The following is a 10,194-nucleotide window of genomic DNA, read 5'->3' on the forward strand; positions in this document are numbered from 1 at the left end:
CTCTCTGAATCAATTTAACTTCTGAAACGTCATCTAACGCTTTAGCCTAATGCTCTTATTGAGGTTCTGGGCAGCATATCAGGATCCATTTTTATATGAATGCAGAAGCTGAGAAACAGAAAGGTTAAATAAATTGAAAAATGTTGGCTGTTGTTGCTTTAAGATATTGGAAGAATTGTGAAAGCCTTTTTGAGAAAAGAGTGTCTGAGGTTTGTAAGCAGGGTTATATCTCTGGTACAGGGAGACAGGCTGTGCACACAGAATAAACAATGTCTTGTAGTGGGAACGCACAGATCCTGTATAAGGAAACAAGCTAAGCAATTGAAGCAAGTATATGATGAAAGAAAAAGGAGCAAGGAGATTGATATGGAAGGCCTAGAATGTTAGAGAAATTGGAGACATTTGCATTTGATTGCGTTGGTGACTAAAGGAAAACATTGCAAAGCCTTGTCAGAAGTTGAATGATAGCATCAGTGTATCTCAAGGTAAATGTGGTAATATTTTATTGGATATGACTATTACAGCAGTCTGGGAGGTGCTTTTTATAGAAAAGAATTTTCAAAATGTATTAATGTATCTAAGCTTTGTATTTGCCATGGACAAAGATAGAACCATACAAACTTTGATAACTCAAAGTTCCCTAGAATTTGCTTCTGAAATTGCATTGTTCATGGGAACATTTGATTTTTCTCCTCTGTTACAGAATAGCTTTGTCCCTACACAGTTCTGAAACTTTATCATACATATTCATGTCCAGTACAGAAGAATAAAATTGTAAGAAACATTCACCATCTTTCCTCCTCTTCTGTGTATATACTTTTGTTTGTTCTTGAACAGACTTTAAAAATTTTGAGGGTAGTGTTGATCCTTGAATTATTTATTTTTCAGTAACTATACCAAATTAACCAAATAGGAGTTTATTTCCATGTTTCATAGTCAACATTAAACACTGAAGGGTAAAAACCTTAACTGGAACTTAGGTAAATGTAAGATGCTTTGTTGCCTGTGCCTGGATGCATATTTAGTGTTCTGTCTGGGTCTCTACCAAACTCAAAAGCCAATGTCCATTACAAAGGATAACATTTAGCACATTTAGAAATAAGGAACCTATTTACATTTATATTGGTGTCTATCATCATCTGCTGGGACTGAGCTCATCTCCACTTATTATGGCCTTTACTGCCTGCCAGGAAACAATGATGTGCTCAAATTTTAGACACATTTCTTAGCAGGAACCCAGACTCAATCAATATGTAGGAGAATGACAATTCCTGTGCAAGCTTAGGATAAGCTAAGTAATACATTATGATCAGTCATAATAGAACTATTGTCAGGATTGTGATGAAAGAACTTGCCAACAGCGATTCTCTAGAGTCAGAGCTGTTTTGGTGTGTTAGGAGTAATCAGCAGCAGAATTCTCTGAGATAGATCTTGGCCTCCAGAAACCTTCTGAAAGGAGCACTAGTTTGGGAGGCTTGCTCTGTTTTTCTCTCCAGAGCTGAGCTGCCAGTGAGCTTCATGAGTCTTTAAAGGTGGAGGTACAAGTCCCATGCATTATGACTGGGCATCCACCGTAAGGTGACTAACTTGCTGTGGGCAAGGGCAATAAAGCCATGTCAGTCGACTGAAATACCATCTGAGGCAACTTGCACTGGGACAGTGTAATAAAATGCCCAGCAGACCAAGGGCATGGTGGTGAGATGAACCTCCAAAACCTTGACTTTGGAATTTACCTATTTATGTGGAAGCATCAACCTTTGTAGCATTTTTATGAGGTCTTTTATTTCCCTGAAGTCTTAGTTTGCTCTGTCTTTCTCTACAACATTTATTCATTCACTGTTGGTTCTGAAAAATCTTCACCTCTGTAGACAAATTCTAGCATGTAGGAAGTGAGATATCAACACAATGAAAAAGTAGGAGGTTGTCTTGAGTGAATTTTTGGAACTTTTGTTTTTTCTTTTGTACCTTTGCACATTCCCTGGAACTTCAAAGGTAGGTGTGCATAAACTCAACAAGGGAGGAAGGAGAAGTTGGGGTTGACTTGTGCATTAAAAATGAACTTGTAAGTGTGGGTATTTAGCCTAGAAATTAAGATGACTGCATCTTAACTGGATTAAGATGTAGTGTTTAGATGTGAGTCATGATTCTCTTCTCAGTGTCAGTTTCTCACCAAGAGACAGGCAGCTGATGCCTTAAGTTCAAGCACTTAGGTCTTTTGTACACAAGGAGGAGACCTGAATTGAGTTATCAAATTCAAAGTTCAGTCTGGCCCAGACGTGGTCATGGCACCAATGCAGGTATATGAGGAATAATTCTTTCTCTCTCTCTTTTCTCTTCTCAACATTTCTTCTTCCTTCCTGTTTTCCTCTTATCACTCTTTCTCTCCATCTGTCTTGGTGTGCATGTGTGTGTTTGAGAGAGAGAAAGAGAGAGAGATTGATTTTCTCTCTTTCCTTCTCAATATACAAATTTTAGAAGTAAAAATATTTATTATCTGTCTTTCCAAATCCATTCCACAGACTGTAAGGGAGTATTGGTCCTCCTTCCCTTCCAAATAGATTCTATCAAGTCAGACAGATCTGGGTTTTGTGTCAAATTGGTCTTAAATTCCAGCCTTTGCTCTCATGTAAAAAGTAGAAGTATTAATGCATACTTTTTAGGAACCCTGGAAGCTCATTGAATGAGGCACTTAAAGTGTGCTGTGAAGGCCTGTTTCATTAAGTAGAAGCTGCCCACTGATAGAGTATGTGGCTCTATTTAGCATGGAGAACACACACTAGTGATGAATAAGATAAGGTGACTGTGTATAGGAAGAAATCTTTAGTCTTTTGGAAGCTACGTGTATTCATGTTCATTATCATGAAAGTTCAAAAAAAATACATCTCAACTAGGAAGCAGTGGATCTGAAAACCACAGAGCTGATGATGTTGGATCTGAGTGTTGAAGAATAGCAAGACTCAGGATAAAGGTAGAGGAGAGTAGTAATAAATAAATAAAATGCAACATCCATGTAATCTAGATAGTACTCTCCTCTAATACTCATCTTTCCTTCGTACTACGCCTTTGAAACAAATTCCATGCATTGATGGTATAGTTGTGAGCATAGATATCTTCTAAATCTCATGTTATTGTTGCAAACCTCAACTGAAAAAAAACTTGCCCTCCTGACTTGGGTAATCAGATTGGTCTGCATGATTTGAGGCTGACCTCAGAGCCTCCATGCTCCCCAACCTGCTATCACACCAAAGACCCAGCTACCCTGTGAAGTTGCATGCCTAAGCCAAAGATGTGGCCCCTGAAACTCCCTTGTAACTGTGATTTGTAATTTTCACCAACACACAAAGCTGTTGGGACTGAAGTCCAATCGAGTCCACATGTAAGTGTAGCTTTCTTCCTGCCAGTGACAAGTACAGCTTGATTTCTTCGGTGTCCTATCTGTAACAGTACCTCTTTGTGACTGTTTCTCCCTGAGGTCAGTAAATGGAATTCAGGTTGATATTATGCCAGTTAGACACATTACATGGTTTTGCATGTGACCCCCCCCCCCCGAGATCTCACACAGAAGCCTACCCTGCTTTTCCTTCTCATTTTTCACTCATCAGTTTCTATGTGCATGCTTGTCTTGGAGGATTTACATTTAGCTAACTAAAAGGTGCAGGAAAAGGAGATATCTACATCCATCTATGAGCGAGGCATGATACTGAGCAATTCTTATGGCCTATTACCTAATCCTCATGAATAGTCTGCCAGGTTGTTAGTCTTATCACACTTACACTTTAGGAAATTGAAGTGCAGAGGCATTAAAGACCTCATCCTCCCAAGGCAGAATGGATAGTGAAAAGTATGGCGGCAAAAAGAAGCTAAAACTTTAATTATGTAAAATAACCAGCATTGATTTCTTGCTCATTTTTGTATCCATCCTAAATGGATTTCTGAAAACCCATTTAGATGTCATCTTGTTACCCAGGATTCAGGATATTCTGCATCATCATTAGTCTATGAGGGCAGAGGGAAAGTAAAAGCATGGTCGATTGTGCAGTGGTTTTCAAATTTTCACCCCCCCCCCAAAATAGGACATAAATCACACTTTAATGGACATAAATCACAAGGTAATATCTCCTTTCAAAGGTCAGGAAAGTCCCCGCCATATATGTCCTCATGAAGATCTTGAAATATTTATTGAAGAGATGGTTACAGTTAGCTAATTCAAGGTTACACAAGGATTCCTGAAACTATCAGCATTGAATAGCCTTCTACTAAAGTAGCAATTGACAAGCCTAGCCTTGCAAGCACTTTCTTTTCCTAAGGGCACTTACCAGTAAGGGTAAAATTTCAGACCTGCTGGAAATGGTAAAGATTTTTTTAAAAGATTTATTTATTTTTATTGAAAAGGTATCAGATTTATAGAGAGAACAAGAAACAGAGAGAAAGTTTCTCCATTCATTGGTTTACTTCCCAGGTGTCTACAGTGGACAGAGCTGAGCTACTCTGGAGCCAGGAGTCCCTTCCATATCTCCCACAAGGTTGCAGGGTTCCAAGGCTTTGGGCTGTTCTCCACTGCTTTCTTAGGCCACAAGCAGGGAGCTGGAAGGGAAGAGGAGCAGCCAGGATACAAATTGGCATCCATATGGAATACCTGTGGTCATGCAAGGTAAGGACCCTAGCCACTAGGCTACCACCCCTGACCCCAGTGGTAAAGATTTAATCCAACGCTATTTCAGTGGCTTTTTGAAAGTCATAAACAAAGAGTCAGTGTGTGAGAAATTATAGAAACCAAGTTTTAAAGTGAGAAAGAATTATCCTGTGACTTTTGGGCTCTCATTTTTAAGTTGGGACACATTCGCTCTGCGGGCACATCAGCCTGTGGATGTTGCAGAGCAGAGGAGTAACTTGAGGAGTGAGGAGAAGAGTAGATACAGACCCAAGATTGATGCGCTGATACCCTGACCACAGTGTTGCCACCAACAGGACAAATGAACTTGGAAATATCAAATCCTAACTATGGTCTCTCTATTTTGTTTTGTTGTTGTTTGTTTGTTTTACTTGTTAAATATTATGGTTCATAATGCATTAAGCCTGTGATTATAGAAAGTGTTGAAATTATTTTTTGCAAAAATTAAAGAAAAAGGGAAGGAAGGTGGGGGCTTGAGGAAGGAACAGAAGGAAGGGGGACATATAGTTACTTTTGGAGCTGTACCTATGATATTTATGAAATGTATTTTCTATAAAGTGGAGCTGCCTCTTTATAGTGCTCCTTGAGATTTAGGGCATTTGCCAGTGCCTGGGGTATTTGGAATCTTGTCTGTGGTAGGGGCTAAAATCAGCATTTGTGGTAAGCTTCTAGATGGTGATGAAACTGCGGTCTCCAAACCACAGTTTGAATATCACGCTTTTGAGAACCCTTAGCATTCTTTTTAAAAATATTTATTTTATTTGCTTGACAGGTAGGACTACAGAATTTGAGAGAGAGAGAGAGAGAGAGAGAGAGAGAGAGAGAGAGAGAAAGGTTTTCCATCTACTGGTTCACTCCTCAGTTGACATCAGTGGCTGGGCCAGGGCCAAGCCAAAGCCAGGAGCCAGGGGCTCCTCTGGACCTCCCATTTGGGTGCAGAGACCCAAGTACTTAGACTATTCTGCTCTTCCAGACACATAATCAAAGAACCGGTGCCCACTAGAGGATGCTGCCGCTGCAGGCCGTTGCTGCAGTATGACATAGTGCTGGCCCTAAGTCTAATTCCTGGAAGTACACACAGAATAGCACAATCTATTTGGTGTCTGTGATGTGTTTTGGGAACTGAGCTATGGACTGTTGACACTTGAAATAAAGAAGAGACCGTTTCTATCCAAACTAGAAATAGCCACATTCTAAAAGAGAAGAAACAGCAAAACATCTTTTCAAAATATCGTGATAGCAAAATTGAAATGTGTATAAGGTAAAGAGATGTCACAGAGAGAGAAGTCAAGATTATTCCCTTGCCGTTTAGGGGATGCAGATAGTGAAAAAAAAATCACAGATCCTGTGAGAAGTATTGGAAACTGTCAAATGTTGTATTATAGAAGAGATATCTTAATCTCTGAGAATTCCTTTGTGTGCAGGAGGTCAGCTGTGGGAAGAGGAAGGGAATTATTTCAATCTGTAATCTTGAATACCCATCCAAGTCCGTGATTTCTTTCTTCCTGCTTCCACGTCTCGTGGCTGCCGCTTAGCAGCACACTGATGAGAGACTTGTCCCCCTGGTGCAAACCCAGTCTGCGTGGAAGCTGCTGTAAGCAGGAAACTGGCAAAGGTTGGGAAAAGGCGGCCCCTCCGCCTCCTCTCAGCCCCCACAGGCTGGGAGCGGTGAGTCAGGAAAGGAAAAGCAGGTGGGTGGATGCAATCTGCATCTGCAATGGGCAGTGATTATGTTTTCTAAAAGAACACCTGAACACAGCAGCTGCCTGGCTGAGGAGGCCCGGTGTCCCTACCCCCCCGAATAAGAGCCAAGGATTGCAGGAAGGACAGAGGCAAGGTGAAAGAGGAAACATCCAGGAGAGTTTCCTTGCTCTGGTTCATCACAGGTTTAATTTGAATCAGGTTTAATGTGCTGCACAATGACAGTCACACCAGAGCTTCTAGGTAGACAGGACAGCTGGCTGCTGCTGCTGCTCCTTTTTTTTCTGTAATGTTTATTTTTTATTAATTTAAAAGGCAGAGTTACAGCAAGAGGAAGAAAGGCAGCAAGAGGAGTAGAGACAGGTAGAGAGATTTTCCATTTGCTGGTTCACTCGCCAAGTGCCAGGGCTGAGGCAGGCTGAACCTAGGAGCCTGGAACTTCTGGGTCTGCCCCTGGGGTACAGGTGCCCAAGTACTTGGGCCATTTCCCCCTGCTTTCCCAGGCACATTAGCAGGGAGTTGAGTGGGAATTAGAGTAGCCCAGGTCTCTAACCTTTGCCAGGGTGGCAGGCACAGGCATAACCCATAATGCCAGCCTGAGAGCTGGTTGCTTGATACTGCCTTACTGTGAGACTTTAGGAGAATGAATCTCTCTCTGAGACCCAGTTTTTTCATCTTTGCAGTGGGCAAATAGGGCATAATTTCTTGGGCAACATCCTTGAATGTGTTATGATTTGAATAGTATTTGTTTCCCAAAATCCGATGTGGACCTTTATCTCCAAAAGCCTCAGGTCTCAGTGCTTGAAAGGAGAGACTTGAACATATTATGCTGTATCAGGTAGGCCTACTAGGAGATCTTTGGGTCACTAGGGGAGGAGAAGAAGGGGAACCTTAGAAGGGAGTTTTCATGGGAGGAAAATTGTAAAAGCTGAATCAGGCCACACTTCGCTCTCCCAGCTTTCACCCCTACCCTGTGATCCTTCCTTTGTGCTTTCCCTCACTGTTACTATTTTTCTGCCCTCCACTACAGGCCAAACCAACAGTGCCCACTTGAGCTTGGACTATGAAGCTCAAGAACTGATAACAAAGATCAGCTTCTTTCTTGATATCCTCTGACTAGTGTTTACTTAGAGGGATGAAAAGCTGACTAACGCAAAACAGCAGGAGCTGGGAGGCAGTAAAGGAATCTTGGTCAAAGAGTTACAATAGCTAGATATGCTTCAGCCCATGTGTGTAAGAATGGCTGAAGGAAATGGAAACTGAAAAAAGTGGGGAAAATGGGAATGTTTAAAGAAAGCAGATTTTTGTGTGATGGATGGAGGAGACAAGCCCTAAGAACAGGCCAGCAATTACATCTCAAGTAATTGCTTTTGTTCAATAACCCTGTTATGTGGATTTCAGCCCTGCCCCTCTGGGTAGCTTAGGGGCTGTTAGGTTGAATAATGTAGTGCTAATAGGGTCCTCGGAGTATATTTTGCCAACTCCACATCCAGAAAACCCTTGATCCAGCAATTTTCCATTAGAGAGAGGTAGGGGAAGAGCAGAGGGGTTGTCCTTACTCATAGCTATAAAAATTCCAGTCCAAAACAGTTGTTTTCTGAGAGTCCCACCTGATCTGTCAGATATATTTTTCTCCATTAAACAGTTACCTCATTTACCATTGCTTTCTGTCTCATATCTGAATCCTTTCTTGTGTGTAGACAAGAACTTCTGACTAACTTGTGTCTAGTAATCCAGTAACAAAACCACATAAACATGCAGTTCTAAGAAGTGTTAAAAACCTTATAAAATGTATGCTAGTTAATCATAATGCATTCAACAATTGAAATTTGCTAAGCATGCAGATAATCTATATTCTTACCATGCACAAAAAACAGGGAAAACTATGTGAGATGACAGATATGTAAGTTAGCTTGGTTGGGGTACTGGTTTCACGAGGTATATGTATATAGAATCGTCATGTTGTACTCTTTAAACATATAGACTTTTGTTTTTCAATCATGCATCAAACAAACTGAAGAAAGGACAGATTATGATTACATTTTCTTGTTTAAGTTCAGGAATCTTGTACTGTGAATGTCTACCAGGAATCATCACTTCTATTCCCAATCACTTCTAACTGCACTTCTCTCATACAATTTGATTTGTGGCACATTTAAGCAAAATCCACTCATGTAGATCTCAGAGGTTGTGTGTCTGTTATAATCCAGATACTTTCTTCTCTGTATCCAGAGACTTCCTTTCCTTTTGGAGAGGGAACTGACCATTCAAGCCACCTTTACTCCCTACCTGAGCTGCTGTAGTCATGTTGACCATCCTGAAGTTACCAAACATTTCTGTTATGTGCAGCCAAGGAGACCTTGCACAATGTAATTGAGATAATGTCACTAATGACTATAGTGACTTGCCATTTATACAAAACACCAAAACCAAACAAACAGGACACGTTTCCACTGCAATTCTACAAGATCTGTCTGCAACTGATTCCTCTGGACATCTGTAATTCCATTTGTTATCCTCACTCCGTATCTACTGCATGCCAGACATGCGGACATTTCTGCTGAGAACTACAAGCTTATTTCTGCCTTAGAGCTTTTCATATTGCTGTTAATGTCCAGAATATCATCCTTCCAGATCTTCACATGGGAATGTCATTCTTATTCTCTTGTCTGCTCAAAAGGTATTTCATCACAGAGATTACTGGGGCCACATATATGTCATCCTCTTGTTTAACATCAGTGTGGTATTTTTATAGCACAAATCATGAGACAGGCCCTTTGCTTACTATGCATCATCATCCAAGTAACGCAAGAGTTACAAGCCAAGACTTTGTTTGCCTTACTTATTGCCTCTGGAATGATGAATACTCAGATAGGTGCCCAGGGAAGATGTAATGGATAGGCCAAAGGAAACAAAATGGAAAAAAGGAAGAAATTGAGGAAGAGAAAAAAGGGATGAAAGATAAAGGGAATATAAGAGATATCCATATTATGGACAGTGTGTAGTTCTGGAATTGCTGAGTTTCCCCCCTTGTGATGGATTCATCATAACCAACTAAAGGAAATAGAGAAATCCTCTAGGACTTGAATCCAGTCCTCTTTGGCTCCAACATTCAGGGTAGTTAATGAAGTTGTTGAAAAAACCTGAGCACTTACAGATATAGTGGAAAGATGCTTAAAGAGATTATTTTAGCCATAGGGACAAAGGAAAAAGTCTCAAATGCCCCAAATGGTAGAAATGTGTTTCTGTTCCAGGATGTTTCCTTTCCTATCCTCCCACTTAGCCCAAGACTGTAACTTAAGGTTTTGATCCTTATGTTTAAAGTAAATCCATCTCAAAGGAGTGAGGCTTGTAGCTCTCTCTCTCTCTTTCTTTTATCTCTTTGTGAATAACATTAGCATTAGGAGAAGATGGGAGATTTAAATGTGTGTTGACAGATGAGAAGTGCAGACAGCAGGGGCAGAGTCTCAAGAATAACTGTCAAGCAGCAGTTCTCAACCTGGCCATACTTGAAAGCCTCTGGGAAGACTTCAGAAACACATCCAGATTCCAAGCTTCTGACTCAGGTTAGGGGAGACTTGGTTATGGCAGTTTTCAAAAACTTCCCAGATGATTGTAACACATAACCAGAGGTGAGAGGATTCCCTAGGTTAGACCCCAGGAAGCCGCAGCACTTCCAAAGCATTCATCACAATTATTTAGAACTTGGTCTTGACATTTCCTAGGCAGTTGCAAATCAGTGAAATGGGAAAAGGAGTTGTGGAAGATGAACAGAAGTGTTTCACAGACAAATCCCCTACCCTAAAGACCTTGTAAACCTG

This window comes from Ochotona curzoniae, unplaced genomic scaffold (genome assembly GCF_017591425.1).
Source record: "Ochotona curzoniae isolate NIBS_2020 unplaced genomic scaffold, NIBS_Ocur_1.0 contig_1, whole genome shotgun sequence".
In the NCBI taxonomy this organism is placed as follows: domain Eukaryota; kingdom Metazoa; phylum Chordata; class Mammalia; order Lagomorpha; family Ochotonidae; genus Ochotona; species Ochotona curzoniae.